The sequence below is a fragment of the Balaenoptera physalus genome (genome assembly GCF_965194825.1).
Source record: "Balaenoptera physalus genome assembly, chromosome: 8".
NCBI classification, from domain to species: domain Eukaryota; kingdom Metazoa; phylum Chordata; class Mammalia; order Artiodactyla; family Balaenopteridae; genus Balaenoptera; species Balaenoptera physalus.
In genome coordinates, this window is record NC_138887.1 from 12,038,541 (window position 1) to 12,058,998 (window position 20,458).

The 20,458-nt window shown below is 34.7% G+C and overlaps 1 long non-coding RNA gene across 1 annotated transcript in view; it reads left to right on the top strand.

Annotated features, from left to right (window-relative positions):
* The first annotated feature begins 7,524 nt into the window (after nucleotides 1-7,524).
* LOC309666315 overlaps nucleotides 7,525-20,458 on the top strand; it is a 667,877-nt gene continuing 654,943 nt past the window's right edge. The window contains exon 1 of the long non-coding RNA XR_014267043.1: nucleotides 7,525-8,434. This is a non-coding gene — a long non-coding RNA (uncharacterized lncRNA). The remainder of the gene's footprint in view (nucleotides 8,435-20,458) is intronic.

A 20,458-nucleotide genomic window follows, 5' to 3' on the forward strand; every position in this document is an offset into this window, starting at 1 on the left:
GATGCTCCTGGACGTCCTTTCTGAGAGGAACAGGGGAGACTGGTGGTTGAGTAAAGAAGGGGTCAGCATTTTTCTAAAGAACCATCACCGCCAGGCTTGTAGTGCTCACTAAAGAGAGAAATGTAAACTCGGGTTTCTCAATCCAAGATGACTGAGTTTTACCAGATAGATATGTTAAAACGTTCTGGTAAAATGAAAGAGCCTTCAAAGAAAAAAATAAATACATCAAGATTGCATTTTACTTTCTGGGGAAAATGGCTAGGCTTCGACTGAAAAAAAAAAATGACTAAATATAAAATAACTCATCTTTCCAAAAGAGGGACTTAAAATCAGATCTAAGACTCTTTTAACTTTTTCCAGAATTCTTAGGAATCCACTTTTCTTCATCAGCTCCAAAAGAACAGTTCTTTGAGAATATACTGGTGTAGACTTTTCTGAAACACAATAACCATTTCTTTCAAAATAATTTAAAACAGTTAGGCACCAATATAATGAATTATAATGGAATAAAAAGTAAGAAGTCTTTGAAAATCTAATATGTCTTTAATTGATTTTAATTTCTTTAGAGGCATGAAATAACAGTTAATAGAGAACTTGCTATTTAGTATTTAATGAAACAAAGCTATCATCTTGAACTTTTCAATTTCCTGTTAATACGTTTTGAATTTTGAAAAGCTTGAAAAATGCTTAATAGCTTAGATCATCTTTTCTCAACGAGGGTTCCTATTCTGAATCACAGAATACAGAAACTGAATGTAGTGACAATTTCCTCGATTCTGTCAAGGATGGTACATACTAATATTGTTCTTCATCTTCGGAGAAAAGTTAATTCATTACATACAATGCATAATTTATAGTTCTTAATGCTTAATTTTCTCCTGGGGTTATATTTTAACTGGCTTCTTATTGGGGTCTTCCGTGGCACTATTTCATTTTTTAAATTAATGAAATAATTAATTTTTATTTTATATTTTTTATTGAGGCATAAGTCACATACAACATTATGTTAGTTTCAGGTGTACACCATAATAATTCAATATTTGTATATATTGTGAAAGGATCACCACAATAAATCTAGTTAACGTCCATCACCATACATAGTTAAAGAATTTTTTTTTTCTTGTGATGAGAATTTTTAAGCTTTACTCTCTTGGCAACTTTCAAATATGCAGTCCAGTACTATTAACTCTAGTTGCCATGCTGTACACCCATGGCACTACTTTAAGTGCAACATGCCATCATGATACATTGAGGGTCCATTTTTATTTAATATGTTCTTCTCCTCTCTGCCTTTTTATAGTAAAACACTTAAGGTCCACTTGTAAAACCCATGTCAGAGGAAAGAAGTAATGTGTTGGGAGAGCTTTAGTCATTGTACCCTCCCACCTCTCCCACCTCCAGTGATCTCTTTAGCTCTCTTCCTCCTTCCTGAAAAGTTTAAAAATATTAAGAGTCTTCATATGAACAATTTGGGGGGTCAACCTCATGTAAGGTTTCTGTGGTCCACAGGTCAATGCCATTATCAGATACTTTAAACTAAAGCAATGGGCTTTGCCAAGTTGCAAGAAACTTAGGTCCTGTCCCTCCTGTAATCAGTAAACTATAAGAACAAATGGCTCATTAGTCACTGGTTTCCTGACACTGTAGAATTGTCAGCCCGGTAACAAATACTTCATTGTTGTCTATAATTCTAAAATGTTAATGTTCAGTTAATGACAAGAGAAAACTTCCATACTACTGACAGGTTATATTCCAATAAAACCTGGCTTGGCCCATGAATATTTGAGTACTAGAGTTCTTTTTCTGAGAAGAAAGCTAAGGAAAATGTAACCTGCAATATGTATAACAAGAAGTCTATCGACACTTGAACTTGCGATTCGATAAAATATATTTTGCTCAAGAACCAAACTGTGAAGAGGGAAAAACTGAAGAGGGATAAATGAAGGATAAAGGAGATGGTGTTTAAATTACAGGAATATTTTCAATTAAAATCCTATTATGGGCTTCCCTGGTGGCGCAGTGGTTGAGAGTCTGCCTGCCAATGCAGGGGACACGGGTTCGAGCCCTGGTCTGGGAAGATCCCACATGCTGCGGAGCGGCTAGGCCCGTGAGCCACGACTACTGAGCCTGCGCGTCTGGAGCCTGTGCTCCGCAACAAGAGAGGCCGCGACAGTGAGAGGCCCGCGCACCACGATGAAGAGTGGACCCTGCTCGCTGGAACTGGAGAAAGCCCTCGCACAGAAACGAAGACCCAACACACCCATAAATAAATAAATTAATTAATTAAAAAAAAAAAAACCTTTAAAAAAATCCTATTATGAATAGGTTTGTCCATAGATGAACAAAAATGTTTTCTATATAGTTGGTTTGAGGGATATACATTACAAAAGAAAGTATTTTAAAAAATTCTAACTTGGCATCAATTTCTTAGAACCCTGGGCTGTAGACAAGATGGAGCAAAGCTAGAGAGAGAGAAGACATATAGAGAGACAGACAGAGGTAGAAAACAATTCCCTGTGTTAAATCTGAAATAAGAGAAAGGCTATGAATCACACTTTTAAAATATCTAAGGAAATTGTTTCAAGAAAGCGTGGGTCCTCCTTGGAAAAGTAACCTCCAGGGTCAAGTTGAAAAGAATCAGCCAAGAAATCAAGAGGTTAGACTAAAATCCCATCCCCACTCCCATGCTGACTGTAATGGAATAGCCTTGTGGATTTTCCAATACAATGGATTTCATACCCTTTCTTGTAATCATTAAAGAAAAAATCTCAGAAGGCTTGGAGGGTTGGTTCACCTGAGTTTATTGAAAGATTGAATCCTTCACAAAATTACAAAGCCTTCTCTTCCAGTCAGATTAAATAATAGGCAAGGAACCAAAAATACGCATTCTCGCAAGTAAAACTCTCTCTATCACAAACGCAGAAATGTTACTACACCATGAAAAGAGTTAAAGGAAAGACTCCCTAACTCCAGATGACCTATGAATATCTGTATACCAAGAGCTTCAGTTATGAAGATGTGGTACTGTTCTATGAATGTAGTTCTATATCTGTGAAGGAATAAGATACCTGCTAAGTTCCACTCAGGGATCCAAGAAATGTTTGTGTAATTGGACTTTCTACTCTGCCAAAATGATAGAAACATGAGGAGAGAATTGTGGGGGTCTCTAGACAAACAACTTGACGTGCTATGACCCAATGTAAATAACTCACTCTTTCTGATAGAGAACCAGCCAGGCTCAGAAAAAGCTGTGAATGACTTCATGTCATTGGGAAGTCAAAAAAGAAAAGGTGTAAAGAAGGCAGTGAAAGGAGAGAGATTTTTCAAGATGCAAGCAAATGATAGGATGATCATCATGTACACACTACTTCAACTGCACTCTCATTTTACATAGAAATATATAATTGAAAACTTAAGTAGAGGTGAATTTAAAAATCAGCCCCAAAACCTTGTTTTATGCCTCATTTCATTTAAAAGAAAGGCAAAAACAAAACAAAGCAAAACAAACAAAAACATCTAATTGGATAAGACTGCTACATCAGATGTTACCTTAAGGTCATTGTTATCTGCAATTCACAGGAATTTGGCAAATGCATTTATAACTTCAGAAAACATATAAAAAATAAATATTTAAAATTATGAATTGGTGCTATGAAAAACAGATGACTGACTCTACCTAAAGTATGACTCTCAGACAAGCCAAAACTAACAGAGTTTATCAATACTAAACTGACACTAAGAAAAATGTTCAAGGGACTTCTCTAAGTGGAAAAGAAAAGGCTATAACAAGAAGTAAGTATCTATAGGAAAGGAAAAAATCCCATTAGTAAACGCAAATATATAATAAAGGGTGATGATCAACCACTTAAATAAGCTAGTATGAAGATTTAAAAACTTGTAACTCAAGTATAAATACAATAATCAGTAAAAGGATACAAATGAAGATGTAAAATATGACATCAAAAACACAAAGTGTGGGGGAAGGGAGTAAAAATGTAGATCTTTTAGAATGTGTTTGAATTAAAGAACTACCTGTTTAAAACAAATAGATATGTTATAGGCCAACATATATGAACCCCATGGTAACCACAAATCAGAAACCTGTAATAAATACACAAAAACAAGAAAGAAAGGAACACAGGCATACTACTAAAGAAAATCATCAAACTGCAAGGGAAGAAACTAAAAGAAGAAGAACGTAACATGGAAGACCTACAAAAACAACCGGAAAACAAGTAATAAAATGGCAATAAGTACATACCTATCAATAATGACTTTAAATGCTCCAATCAAAAGAAATAAGGTGGCTGATTGAATATAAAAACAAGAACCATCTATATGCTGCCTACAAGAGAATCACTTCAGAACTAAAGACACACACAGACTGAAAGCGAGGGCATGGAAAAAGATATTTCATGCAAATAGAAATGACAAGAAAGCTAGGGTAGTAATACTCATATCAGACAAAATAGACTTTTAAAAAAGTCTATAACAAAAGACAAAGAAGATCATTATATAATGATAAAGGAATCAATATAAGAAGAGGATATTATACTCATTAACATGTATGCACCCAATACAGGAGCACCTAAATATATAAAGCAAATATTAACACACATAAAGGAAGAAATTGACAAAAATAGCATAATCACAGGGGACTTTAACACCCCCCTTACATCAATGGACAGAACATCCAGACAGAAAATCAATAAGGCAACAATGGTCTTAAAAAACACAATAGACCAGCTGGACTTAACAAATATCTATAGGACATTCCATCCAAAAATAGCAGAATACAAATTTTTTTCAAGTGAACTTGGAACAATCTCCAGGATAGATCATATGCTAGGCCATAAAACAAGTCTCAACAAATTTAAGAGGATAGAAATTATATCTAGAATTTTTTCTGACCACAGTTGTATGAAACTAGAAATCAATCACAAGAAGAAGAATGGGAAATGCATGAATACTTGGAGACTAAACAACATGCTATGAAAAAATAAGAAATCAAAGAGGAAATCAGAAAATACCTTCAGACAAATGAAAATGGAAACACAACCTTCCAAAATCTATGGGATGCAACAAATGCAGTTCTAAAATGGAAATTTATAGCAATACAGGACTATATCAAGAAACAAGAACAATCTCAAATAAACAACCTAACCTACCAACAAAAGGAATTAGAAAAAGAAGAATAAACAAAGCCCAAAGTCAGCAGAATTAAGGAAATAATAAAGACTGGCAAGGAAATAAATAAAATAGAAACAAAAAAATAGAAAAGATCAAGGAAACTAAGGGCTGGTTCTTTGAAAATATAAACAAAATTGATAAACCTTTAGCCAGGCTCATCAAGAAGAAAAGAGAACCCCAATAAACAAAATGAGAAATGAAAGAGGAGAAATAACAACTGATACCACAGAGATACAAAAAAATCATGAAAGAATACACAAAAAGTTATATACCAACAAGTTGGACAATCTAGAAGATATGGACAAATTTCTGGAAACAACCTTTCAAGACTGATTCAGGAGGAAACAGATAATCTGAACAGTCCTATCACTAGTAGTAAAATTTAATTTGTAATTAAAAATAACTCCTAGCAAACAAAGTCCAGGACCAGACGGCTTAACAGGGAAATTCTACCAAACATATAAAGAAGAGCTAATACCTGTCCTCCTCAAACTATTCCAAAAAATTGAAGAGGATGGAACACTCTCAAATTCATTCTATGAGTCTACCATTACCCTGATACCAAAACCAAAAACTCTACAAAAAAAGAAAATTACAGGTCAATATCTTTGATGAATATAGATGCAAAAGTCCTCAACAAAATATTAGCAAATCAAATTCAAGAATATATAAAAAGGATCATACACTATGATTAAGTGAGATTTATTTCAGAGATACAAGGATGGTTCAATACTTGCAAATCAATCAATGTGATACACCGCATTAATGAAAGGAAAGATAAAAATCACATGATCATCTCAATAGACAAAGAAAAAGCATTTGACAAAATTCAACATCCACTGTAATAAAAACTCTCACCATAGTTGGTATAGAGGGAACTTATCTCAACATAATAAAGGTCATTTATGACAAACCCACAGCTAACATCATCAGTGGTGAAAAGCTGAAAGCTCTTCTTCTAAAATCAGAAACAAGAGAAGGATTCCCACTATCTTTGATAACTTTAAATGGAGTATAACCGATAAAAATATTGAATGTTATACACCTGAAACTAATATTGTAAATCAACTATACCTCATTTTAAAATAAATGAATAGATAAATAATATTGCTTGAAAAAATAAAAATAAAGAGGATGACTCTAATTTCTACAGTTTATCATGTACATTCATACTCCAGCTTTAATTAAAGTGGATTTATATCAGAAACAGTTTTAGAATTAGAGGCACAGAGCTGAAAGGGACTTTGAAGATTATGAAATAACTAAATTTATCTCTTATGATTTCTTTTTTCACAAAGGCCACTTTGAAGGGATTAATATTTTAGGTAGCACATGTGCTCAATTTATGAAAATTATCTGTGCAAAGTGTTAATTTACAGATTGCCTTATCCATCACTGTAAAAACCAAGTTATTCAAAAATAGGTTAATTGTGCCCAACAGAAGGCAGACATTTGTTCTTTAACCTTCAATTTACTAGAATCTTGAGACTGATCAAATGGGTACAACCAAGAACTGATGATTTTGATTTCCTTTTCATTGGGAGAACCTAGAATAAGGCTAGAAGCCTGAAATTGTAACAGAAACAATGGAGAATGTTCAAAAAAATTATTCCTAAAAATTAGCAATTTTGATGATGGAGTCCAGATTGTGGGTATATTAATAGACAAAATGTACATATACAATAATAATGTAAACTTTTTTTTTCACATTCTTATATGTCATTCAAAGAATCCTTAACACTTCTCTGTTTTTTAAGGAAAAATTAAAATATAATTATTTGTTAGGTGGTGCTAGAGTCTAATACTTTATAGCAATTTGTTTAAAATGATGAAATGTTTCACCACAAATTATTAACAGTAACTCCCAAAATGTGAATGAATAAGCAAGATTTTTTTCTTGCCTAACTTTATTCAAAAGCTTTACAACTTAAAGCTCAAGAATTAAACATCTGGAGTCTGATATTTTTTTTAAATGAAGAGTTCAGTATTCCATTCCTGTCTATGGCAGAGCAGTTTGCATCAGACACCAGTCCTCCTGCTGAGGACAACTAGAATAACTGGATAAAAGTACATTAATGTGCGTAATTTACTTTTAAATGCACCAAAGAAATCCCATGGATTAGTGAAATGATGAGGATGCAGATCGATGGATATGTGATATTAATAAAGCAAGTGTAGTAAAATACTCATATTAGAATCTACATGGTATGTATACAAGTTTGCACTACAAAATTCTTTCAGCTTTGCTGGATGTGTGAAAAAATATAACAAAACGTTGGAAAAAATGAAGGCAAAATAAAGTCATTTTCACACACACACACACACACACACACACACACAAGACAATTTACCACCAATAGACTTCACTAAATAAATTAGTAGCGGAAATTCTGAGACAGAAAGAAAATGATCCAGGTTGGAAGCATGGAAATTCAGGAAGGAAAGAGTGTAACCGAACAGGTCAATATTTGGATAAACCTAAACTATCGCTGACTGAGAAAACGATATACGTGAAATGAATACATGAAACAACAGTGTTCAAGGCAGAACTGGAGTGAGTGGATTTAAAATGTTCTAAGATTCTTTCATATATTTGGTAACAGCACCAATTTATATTGGACTAAGTCAAAGTTACATTTCATAACATCTAGGGTAAACACTGTATTAGTTTCCTAGGACTGCCATAACAAATTACCACAAACTGGGTGTCTTAAAGCAGCAGAAATTTATTCTCTCACGATTCTGGAAGTTAGGAGACCAAAATAAGGTACTGGCTGAGCCATGTTCCCTTTGAAATCTCCAGGGAAGAATCCTTCCCCATCTCTTCCAGCTTCTGGTGGCTCCTGACAATCCTTGATGTCTCTCAGCTTGCGGCAGCATTACTCCAATCTCTGCCTGCATTGTCACATGAAGTTCTTCCCTTGTGTCTCTTTGTGTGTCTTCTCTTCTTATAAGGACAGCAACCATTAGATTTAGGGCCCACCATGATCCACTATGACCTCATGTTAACTAATTACCTCTGCAAAGACACTATTTTCAAATAAGGCCAAATTCTGAGGTTCTGCATGGACGTGAATTTTGGGGAAACACTTACCAACCCACTTCAAGCACTAAACGAAAAGGAAAATATGTAACGAGCTAATAAAGAGGGAAATGTGGGCTTCCCTGGTGGCGCAGTGGTTGAGAATCTGCCTGCCAATGCAGGGGACACGGGTTCGAGCCCTGGTCTGGGAGGATCCCACATGTCGCAGAGCGACTGGGCCCGTGAGCCACAACTATTGAGCCTGCGCATCTGGAGCCTGTGCTCCGCAACAAGAGAGGCCGCGATAGTGAGAGGCCCGCGCACCGCGATGAAGAGTGGCCCCCGCTTGTCGTAACTAGAGGAAGCCCTCGCACAGAAACGAAGACCCAACACAGCCAAAATAAATAAATAAATAAACTCCAATCTCTAAAAAAAAAAAAAAGAGGGAAATGTAAAATACAAAATACTTGTTAACCCAAAAGAAGTAAAGAGAAGAGATTAAAAGAACTATTAGCAAATGGATAAATAGGAAATAGGAAGATAGGGGATTTAAACGTCAAATATCAGTAATTATATCAAATGGAAATTGACTAAACATTCCCATTTAAAACACAAAGATTTTCAGACTAGGGGAAAATCTCAATTACATGTAGAGTTAAATTATCTGAAACAACTGCATTAAGGGCAGAACTGTTGTCAGTGGAGTTACATGAAATATAAGAATACAGAATGTAAAAAAAATAAAAAATTTTAAAATTAAAAAAATACAGAATGTTTGAGAGTAAAAGGATAAACAAAATACTATGTAAACACTAATCAGAAGAAAGCTGATATTGCTACACTAATATCAGACAAAGTAGCCTTTAAGACAAGAAGCATTATTCGAGATAGAGATATATTTCATAATAATGAAAGGATCAAGTCACCAAGAGGATAAAAAACATGCTAAAAGTACAGGCATATAATAACATAACCTCAAACATGTAAAGTAAAATTTAAAGAACTTTTAGGACTTATACAGAAATTAACAATCTATACATCTCAGTAACTGATGAAAAAAAGACAAAAAAATCAGTAAAGATATAGAAGATTTGAAGAACACAATTAACTAACTTGAACAAATTGACACTTATAGAACAATGCAACCAATGGTTGCAATATACTTATTCTTTTCAAGACCACTGGGAACATTCACCAAAATTGCAGGGTCATAGCAGTGATCAAAAGATTTCAAAGTACTGAACTCATCTATGAAATGTACTCTGAATACAGTGAAATTAAATGAGAAGCCAATATAAAATGATAACTAGAAAATCTCTACTATTTAGAAATTGAACAATAGAATTATAAATAATTTGTGACTCAAAAAGGCAATCTAAGTAGAAGCTAAGTAATATTTCAAAATGAAGTGAATGACAATGCAGCCATGACATAAAATTTGTGGTATACAGGTAAAGTGTACTTAGAAGGAAATGTAAACTTTATTTATCGGCATGTATTAGTCATTTAAAAAAACTGAAATCAATAAAGAAGTAAGAAGAAAGAGAGGAAGAAAAAACAGAAGAAAGAAGCAGAAAGTAATAAACTGGAAAACAAACATTCAATAGAGAAGAGTACCAAAAGGCTAGTAAATTAATAACATTTATGAAGCTTTGGCAAGATTGAGAATAAAAGAGAAAATACAAATTACCCATGTCAGAGATAATATAAAGAGAAACATTACTAGATCCTACTGACATTACAAAAATAAAAAGAGGATATTACTTTTTTGCCAATAAATTTGAAAAGTTAAAAAAAATGGACAAATTCCTAGAAAAACACAACTGTGAAACTGTCACAAAAAGAAATAGAAAATCTGTATAATTCTATATCTATTAAAGAAATTGAATCTGTAATTTAAAACTTTCCTACAAAGAAACTGAAGGTCCAGATGGCATCACAAGTGAATTTATCCAAATTTTACAAAAACAGGAAATAGAAAAAGAGAGAACACTTCCAATTCATTTTATAAGGCCAGCATAACCTTGATACAAAAACCTGAAAGGATATTTATGAGAGAGGAAATTGCAGGCCAATGTCTATCAGGAATACAGTGCAAAATCTCACTGAAAATATTAGTAAAGTGAAACTTGCTATACATAAAAAGGGAACTAGGTCATGATTCAGAAGTTTTATTCCAGCAATATGATGTTCATTGAACATATAGTCAATTGATGTACTTATCACATTCAGAATATAAAGAAAAAAAATCATATCATCTCAGTAAGTGGATCAGATTTAATAATGATTCATGATTTAGTTGAAAAAAATTTCTTAGCAAACTAGAAACAGAAGAGAACTTCTGTAATTGATTTTTTAAAAATCTACAAAAACCCTACAGCAAATATTAAACTTAATGGTAAACTATTCAAATCCCCGCCCCCACCTCCATCCCAGGGATCAAGAGTGGAACAAGGATAGTCCCATCACCACTTCTGTTCAACATTTTTCTAAATATTCTAGTTAATGCAAGAAAGAAAGAAAAAGAAATAAAAGGTATAAAAATTGGAAAGAAATAAATAAAACTATTATTTGTAGACAACTTGAATATAGAAAATCTAGATAAACTATTTTATTTAGTAAGTGAATACTACAACCTTGCTGGACACAAGATTCAAAAATTAATAATATTTTAAAATAAACCATTCCTAAATAAACAATTAGAAAATGCCATCTGAAGACAAAATTAACACTCACCTAGCATCTCTACACATCAAATATTAGGAATAAATTTAACAAAAGATATGAAGAACCTCCATATATAAAGTGTAAAACATTATTGAGAGAAAAATAATACCTAAATAAATGGAATAAATGTACTGTGCATGAATCAGAAGAGCTATTATTTCACAGATGCAGACTGCTCCCAAATTAATCTATAGATTCAATGCAATCCTAATCAAAATCTCAGAAGACTTTTACTTCAATGAAAATTGATAAATTAATTATAATATTTATGTGGAAATGTGTCAGAGTGGCAAATATTGGACCAAGATTAGACCAGATACTCTAGAAGAAGAATAAAGTCAAAGGATTTACACTAACACATATTAAAAATTAATATAAAGGAATAATAATTAAAAGGGTAGTACTGGTGCAAAATTAGACAAATAGACCGATGGAACAGAACAGAGAATCTAGGACATCCACCCATATGTGGATACCTAATTTATGGTAAAGACGGCATTTCAGAGTGAAAGAACAGTCTTTTCAATAAATGATACTTGGTCAATTGGATTTCCAAATAGAAAAACAAATGATTCTTGATCACTACCTCGTACCATAAACAAAGAAATCAATTACAATTAGATTGCTCATCCAAATGTGAAAGGTGAAACAATGCAGCTTCTAGAAAATAACATAGAAGATTATTCTATAATCTCAGGAAAGCAAAGATTTTTAAAATAGGACGTAAAAAGTAGTACATAAAAGAAAAGATTAATAAGTTGGACTGTAAAAACTACTATTAATAAGAACTACTATTTATCAAAATACACTTAGAATGAAGAGGCAAATGGCTAGAGAATATCTGTAATGTGTATATAAAATAACAAGGCATATCTAGTATATACTGAAGAACTATAAATCAATAAGAATGTATGGATAACCCAATTTTACAACTGCACTGAGTAATGACCAACACTGATTTATTTTTTTTTAAAGCACTAAGGAGGAATAGGAATAGTCTCTTCACAGAAAAGGATATCTAGTTTACCAATAAATATAGGAAAAAGTGTTCAATCTCAAACATAAAGAAATGAAAACAAAACCATGATAAGATGCTAGTACGTCCCCATCAGAATGACTAAAATTTAAAAACTTAACAATTCAAAATGCTGAGGAGATGAAGCAACTAGAATTCCCATGAACTGCTATGTGGAGTATAAACTGTTGCAACCACTTGGAAAATTGAAAGTACCTACTAATGTTAAATATGTACATGACAGCAATTCCATCTATAGATATGTACCCAACAGAAATGCCTTAAACATGCACCAAAAAATCATGCAGAAGAATGTTCGTGACAGAACTATTCATAACAGCTGAAAGCTAGAAAAAAAATGTACTGTCCATGAAAAAAATAGAATGGGTAAATAAATTGTGGGATTATATAATCAAATACTTGATAATAATGAAAACCAATAACTTACTACACCTAACAACATGCATGAATTTCCCAAACATAATGTTGAATAGAAATGTCAGATACAAAAGTCTACATGATGAATGATTCCATTTATATAAATGTCTAAAAGAGGAAGCACTAATCTATGGTGTTAGAAGTAAAGATAATGGTTATTTGAGGGAGAAGAGGTTACAGTGACTGAAGGGGTTTTTAAGGATGATGATGATCTAGTTTTTGCTCTGGGTGGTGCTTACTCAGCTATGATCACTTTGTGAAACTACACAAGCTGCACACAGATGAGTTGTATATATTTCTGAATCTATTTCGTACTTCAATAAGAAGTTTACTTAAAAAATAAAAATTAAATCCATAAATAATGCGTTTTCAAAATACTTTTCTGTCACTTTCCCAAGTCATTAAACTGCTTGGACATAAGTAGACATGTTTCTTTTTTTTTTTTTTTTTCTTTTATTTATTTTAAAACTACCTTCAGTCTTAAAGCAAATATATTCCTTGAAATTTGAAAATGAAAGTTGTAAATTGATACAGCCACTATGGAGAACAGTACAGAGGTTCCTTAAAAAACGAAAAATAGAATTACCATATGAGCCAGCAATCCCACTCCTGGGCATATACCCAGAGAAAACCATAATTCCAAAGGACACATGCACCCCAATGTTCATCACAGCACTGTTTACAACAGCCAGGACGTGGAAGCAACCTAAACGCCCATCGACAGACGATTAGATAAAGAAGATGTGGTACATATATACAATGGAATATTATTCAGCCATAGAAAGGAATGAAGTTGGGTCATTTGTAGAGACGTAGATGGACCTAGAGACTGTCATAGAGTGAAGTAAGTCAGAAAGAGAAAAACAAATATCGTATATTAACGCATATATGTGGAATCTAGAAAAATGGTACAGACGAACTGGTATGCAAGGCAGAAACAGAGACATAGATGTAGAGAACAAACGTATGGACACCAAGGGGGGAAAGCGGGGATGGCGGTGGTGGTGGGATGAATTGGGAGATTGGGATTGACATATATACACTAATATGTATAAAATAGATAACGAATAAGAATGTGCTGTATAAAATAAAATAAAATTTAAAAAAAAAGAGTTAACTAAATTCTTAGTATAGAATGAATTCCACTACTAGTTGCTTATATATGGATCCCAAATATTTCTAAGTAATATTTTGTCATGGATTTTTTTCTCATCGATGTTATTTTCTATGTTCTGTCACATTACAGAATAAAAGGTATTTAAAATGGAAAAAAAAACCGAAAGTTAACATCATCTGCACAGTTCTTGAGGAATCCAATTAATCCAATTAAAAATGAAATGAAAGCTTCTCATTTCGTTTCACTTTCCCATCTTGCATTAATACAACTGTCATGGTTTATTCCTTGTTAGCTATTCACTATTCTCCCTATTCTGTTTCTGCAGCCCAGTTAGACTTTTTTTTCTTTCTTCAGTTGAAGTTTAGACCCTGCCCCATCCAAAAACCCTATCGAATTTGTCTGAAATCCTTGAAAAAGGATGCTGGAAGGTGATGACTTTTGCTCTGGGTTTATCTGTATTTCTTTCTTAGGTGCATGGCAGACAGTCTGGTGGTGAGAAGGTTGGTTGATTTTTTCAGAAGTTTCAGATCTAGACTAGTCCACTACCAAAGACTAAATATTCCTAATTAATGTCTACAATGCATTGCATAGTAGTAAAAGAATATGCCCTGTACAATTATTCTCTAGAACTGAAATTCTCAAACTTTTTGGTCTCAGAACCTCTTCACACTCTTAAAAATTATAAAGGATCCCTAGGAAGCTTTGGTTTATGTGGTTTATATCTATCAATATTTACCATGTTAGAAACTGAGAAGTTTTAAATGTATACATATAAATTATTTAAAAAACAGCAATAATATACTCATTACATCTCAACATATACAACACATGTTGATGGAAAATGATTGTTTTTCAAAACAAAAGTGAAAAAGGTTAACGTTGTTTTACATTTTCACAAATCTCTTTACTGTCTGGCTCAGTAGAAGACAGCTGGATCCTCATGTCTGCTTCTGCATTCAATCTGTTGAGATGTAATATATCATGAAGTTTTTAGAAAACTTCACTGTATCCACATGAGTGACTGAGAGTGAAAAAGGCAAATAACATCATATATTGTAAATGAAAATAGCTTTGGCCTCGAGGATACCCTGAAAAGGTCTTGGGGACCCCCAGGGATCCTCAGACACTAGGACTTGATCTAGAAAATTTGTCATATTTCTTTTTTGACTACTGTATTCCATCAGTTTTTATAAATGTTCCATGTGGTGTTGAAAAAAAAAAAGGTATCGTAGGAAATTACACCTGTAATGTAATTAAAATAAATGTAATATCAATTATTTAAATATAATATGAAATAAGTTTGCTGACCTTTGATTTATAAATCAAAGGTCAGCAAACTATGACCTGTTTTTGTATGGCCTTTGAGCTGATTATGGCTTTACATTTTTTAAAGGGCTGTTAACACACACACACACACACACACACACACACACACAGACGCATATGTAGCAGAGACCATACATGGCCTGCAAAGCCTGAAATATTTGCTATCTGACTCTTTACAGAAAGTTTGCGGACCCCTAAATAAACTACCAATTGTATTACGCAGATCAGATATAAGCATATATATTTTTTCTTCTGCTTGGCAAAATTTTTTTAAAAATCAGTTTGTTAAAAGCCTCCCAGTATGAATATGAGTTTTATGGCATCTTAAAAAGTTTTAAGTTTCATATGTTTTGACAAGTAGAGTTTTTTCCACTTCTATCCTTGAATTTTATCTGTTCCGATTTTAATATTGTCACTTAATTTTTTAATATTCCTCAGTTTTTTTAATGTGTCTCTTGTAAAATATGTTGTTGGATTGTATATTTTAATATTATCTGAGAGCATCTGACTTTAAGTGGGTTGATTTGGTTCATTCATATTTGTTGTACAAGTAATATTTGCTCTTTCTTCAGTCATCTCAGTATCTCACACTCGTTTTTAAATTTACTTTCTAACTTTAACCATCTGCAATGCATGTTCTTTGATTTTCTTAATTCTCTACTAATTTGTAAGGCATATGACCCATTGTAATACAATTAGTAGTTACTAATATCCACGCAAATACTTAAAGCACCAAGGTGAAGAGTAAAACTATCTATTCAAGAAATCCAAGTAAATGAGAAATAAAAATTGCAATAGCTCCCATTAATTGTGTCAGGGTCTGTGCAAAGCGTTTGCATAAATCAGCTCACTTAATCCTTAGAGAAGTCCTTTGAGTAGGTTCTTCTTACAGATGAGGGTTCATGGGGCTTAAGTAAACTGTCCCCAGTCACCCCTCCAGTAAGTGGCTGATGTGGAAGTCAAAGACTGTCTAGCTGCCTCTCCAGACCCACCATTCGCTACATACTTCGGGCTCTTGCCAAGCTGGGCAGCCTGTCCCAGAGAGCCCAACAGGCAGGCTCTTCCCTTGCTGCAATATTTTCTCCCATTCTACCCAGTCTGGAAGGAGTTATGGTGGTTTGTGTCTGTGAGACCCACTGCTCCCACAGAAACACCTGTGGACTCCTTAGAAGTGTTGAACAGGTTCACAAAACGCCCCAGAGAACTTGGCAGAAAGCTCTAGGGTTTTAGGTCTGATGGGGGCCAGAAAGGATGGTTATTCTGAGCTCTCAACACACAATTGTCCTTTAAACTCCAAATTCAAGCTACACATCTGTGTGGCCCCTGCCACCTTATTGACCCATTTTAAGAGGGCCTTATTGGCCCTCTTAGAACAAAGGTGTTCAAATTTGCAGTATCTACCTATGTCCAAGGTCTCTGTTTCTTAGTATTTTATTTTATAATGTGTGGTTTTCCCTTCTTTCTCTTTTAGACCATAACCTACTTAGCATTCAAATGTGCCTTAAAAAAAAAAAAAATCCCACAGCATTCTAAATTCACATGGAGCCAAATAGTTTATAAATGTTCTTGTCTGACTACTCCTTAAAATTTTTAAGATAATAAGAAATAAACGATGTTAACATATAGTTTGAATTTTGTCATAAAGTCAACCCAAAGATGAAAGGACAGATTATGTCATTTACATTCTTTGTCATCCACTTGAATCATCCATAACTTTTTCAAACAGCCTACACTTGGCATTGATCCATGCAGATCCTTCAGTGGGATGGAGGAAAAGGCACCTGAGAGGTGCTGACTCACATGCTGCTCCAAGCAGCAGGCTGGAATAAGCCAGCAGGGTGGAAATGGAAGGCCCTGGCCACCCAGCAGGAGGAGCACCTAAGTGCCTGCTTAGTCTTCTGCATCCAGCCCGATGTCCAGGCAGCCTCACCTCTTGTGTCAACAGAGCAATGGAAGCCTACTGGCTAATCCTTCAAGGCTCTGACTCTTTTCGCCCTGATTGATGAGAGTAAAATTCTCTACAACAGAGTATGGAACTTCAGATAATGTATTATGGCTACAAACCACCCCTATTTTAAAAGAAACAGCAAAGGCTAGTAGGAAAGAGCTTCAGGGTTGTGGTTGGCTTGAATCCTGGTTTTGACGTTTATTAACTATGAGATTCCCTCGTGCCTCGGTTTTTCCATCTCTAAAATGGAGTAATAATAGCACCTCCCTCACAGGGTGGTTGTGAGGATTGAATAAGTTGATACATGCAAATTACTTCATGCCAGCAACATGGTGAACACTTAATAGAAGACAGCCATATCATTATCTTCATTTCTATTATACTTTTATTGCTTCTTCACCTCTACCCTCTTCTCCTCCTCCTGCCTGTCCCTCTCACCTGATTTTCTCAGTGACTTAATTTTTTATGTGATCTTTGTAAGTGGTCTCATACCCTCGAGAGCAAGATGGTTTTACAAATATATTCTTACAATGAAGAGAAGGAAGGAAGGGGGAAGGAGAGAGAGGAGAAGAGAGGAAGAGAGAGAGGGAAGAAGAAAAGTGGAGGATTGTGTATGGAATTATTCAGGGCAGAACTTTCACTTACTGTTTATTGAAGGTCATCCACTCCCTAACTTTCTTATCTAAACCCTCTGGCCTCCTGGAAAGAAGGGAGTGTGATCCCTTGAACCATAGGACCCTGCCTCCTGGGACATCTCTTCTATCTCTGGCCACAGCGCCCTGTCTTTGCCTTTCCTCAGAGGCCACACTTGGAAGTGTATCTAGTCACTCCTCCATCTCTAATTGACCAGGAATTCTGTCCCACTCTCAGGATCATTCTCCAGCACAGCACTAGGCAGTCATCACCCATCAGAGCTGGCCTGTGACATAGAGCAAAGACACCGTCGCCACCTTTCCATCTTGGTCAGGGCATTACCATCCCAGGAAGCCTACTCCTCCTCTGGCCTCCCTTACGGTTTTAACCTTATTAAACACTTTGGAGAGGGGAGCTCGTGATTCTCTCTGCACATGTGACTTAAAGCAGAGTCTGGCTGGAGTGGGGTCGAAGTGCAAGCATCGCTGGAAGGAGCTCCTCAGATACAATTCATATTTACACCCGGCTTCTCTCCATAAAGGATTTGTGGACTCTGATTGATTATTACTAATAAAGTTTTGGAAACTAGCACCACATTTCCCCAAAATGAGCGTACATACAATTACTTTTCCTTTGAAAAAGGGAGTCATGGAATAAAGAGATTAAAATTCACTAGTAAAGATAACATGATTGATGACCGTGACATATTTCATATTGAATACTCTGTGTAGTTTTGGGGCCACGAATCGCAAGAGCCTGGGAGTGACAGCTACTCAGTTTTAGGATTCAGTCAGCAAGCATCATACTAGGCAGGATCTGATGTGGGTACCTGACATTTAATGCTGTGTAAACGAGCCAGAGGGCTCACGGAATCGTTTCTCTAGCTGTGTGACTTTTAACGAGTCATTTGATCTTTCTACTTCAAAATCTTCTTTTCTGTAAAAGGAGGGAGATATTCGAAGAAATCACTAAGAAACCTTCTTTTCTGGGATTTGACCCTTATAAATCCCACATTACAATTTAATCATATATCTGTTAAGTTGATTGACATTCTTTAAAGAGATACTTGAAACTTTTTCTGAGCACCTCTTCCCTCCTTCCCTTAATTTCCAACTCTGTAACAGCTTTAACTCTAAGAATAGAACACGGCATTGAAATGAGCTGTATACTTCTGCATTTACATGGGAAAATTCTTATAGTGGCTTTATTTGCCTTGTGTGGCTAGATATTTAGCCCTTTAATTTCAAGGCAGTAATCCATCCATTTTATTCAACGATGAGACAAGTGAGTATCTGATTCTTTAATTACAGTCACAAGGGACACCATTCCAACTGAGCTCTGCTTTCTACTGAGAGGCCATGTTTTTTCCCTGCAAGATTATATGTGAACAATGGTTACTGAATTAAGTGAAATCACAGAGTCCCTAAAAATAGATACAGGTATATTTCTTTCTACTTGCACCTCCTCTACACAGTAGCGGTTCTTCTTACAGGCATTAACTTGCTGTGGCTGATCCTTTAAAGAGGTTCTTGATTTGGTTCTTCTTTAAAATTATCCTCAGGAGAAAAATACCAGAGAAACCTGAAGGTTGCGAATTAACTCAAGCATAGTATCTTTCTCCTGCTGTAACTGCCACTTGCTAACTTCCCAATTAATTCTTCGCACCCGCCCTCCACCCACCTACACCCTTGCATATGATCTTAGTTACTTGACACAATCTACTAGAATCAGTATAGTAGCACCTTGATTAGTATTCACAGTAATTGCTATTCCACAGATCCTTAGTAGAATGTACTTATTTTCTTCCAGCAAATTTTCAGGTTGCTTAAGGTCAAGCCCATTTCAATGCAGGAGGAGGTATTTAATAAACACCTTATCCTCAGACACAAATAATTCTTTGCTTTGTCGAGGTTTAATTCCTCAAATTGCATTCTATGTGGAAGGACCACATAGAAGGGATCATTGTTTAAAGGGTACAAGGTGAGTTGGTGAAAAAAAAAAAAAAAAAAGACTGGGAGACTGGGATGATCTCTGACCCAGCAGCAAAGAAGTTCTGAAATGTGGAAGTGCTTCTCCACTGGAAAAGCCTAATTCTCCATTCGTGGATGACAAAAGAGATTTGGAAGGAATTATTTTTTCTAGGGGGTGGGGGTCCAGTCCCTCTGCTTCAACATAATCACAAAAATGCCCAAATAAATGTGTGAATACATACACATGAGCACAGAGGGCAGTAACTCAGAACTACAGCAAATATGTCCACAGAATAATTCTACTTTTGATGCATTAGGAAGCAAGCATTTTAAAGACTTTTGTCTTATTTGACTTTCTATCCCCATTCTCTATCATGGTTTCTGTAAATGGCGGTCAAAATACATGTCACTGACCAAGTAAGGATTAATAACAATAACTAAGCATTTTAATCACTCGCCTTTATTTTATTTAATGTAATACTAATAAAATGCTAAAAGGTATATATTTTTAGTATCCTTATTTTATAGAGAAGGAAACTGAGATTTAAAATAATAGTTTACTTGTCTGAGGTCTGTCCCCACCAGAGTCCATGATCACTTAAATCACTAAGACTACCTTTTTTCAAGGTGCTTCCATGAAAACTCTGAAAAACAAATTACTTACATTTTCCATAAGATTTTCTTATAGTCATTGGAAATTGAAGGCTTCTGCTATCTAATTTTAAAGGCTTGTAAAAGAGGCAAAAGAGTAACTAAATAAATTCCATATACACCCAGCAAAAATTAGATGGAAAAGAACATCATTTTATGTTTTGTCTCAATGCTCATTCCATAGGATTTGAATTGAAACAGTCCTTCCCCCCATTGTACTGAATATTTTATTAATAACTGCTGTAGGCTCAGTTGAATCATTGGCCTTTGTCAGATTTTCCCGGATCTCATCTTGTCTTTGCTGGCTCTCATTTTCAGCCTGGATTTCTGCTTAATATGATTTCAATTGATTAGGCGGTACTTTGTTGTCTTTTAGGAAGATCATACGAAAGGCAGTAACAAGTACAGTATTTCACAGAGT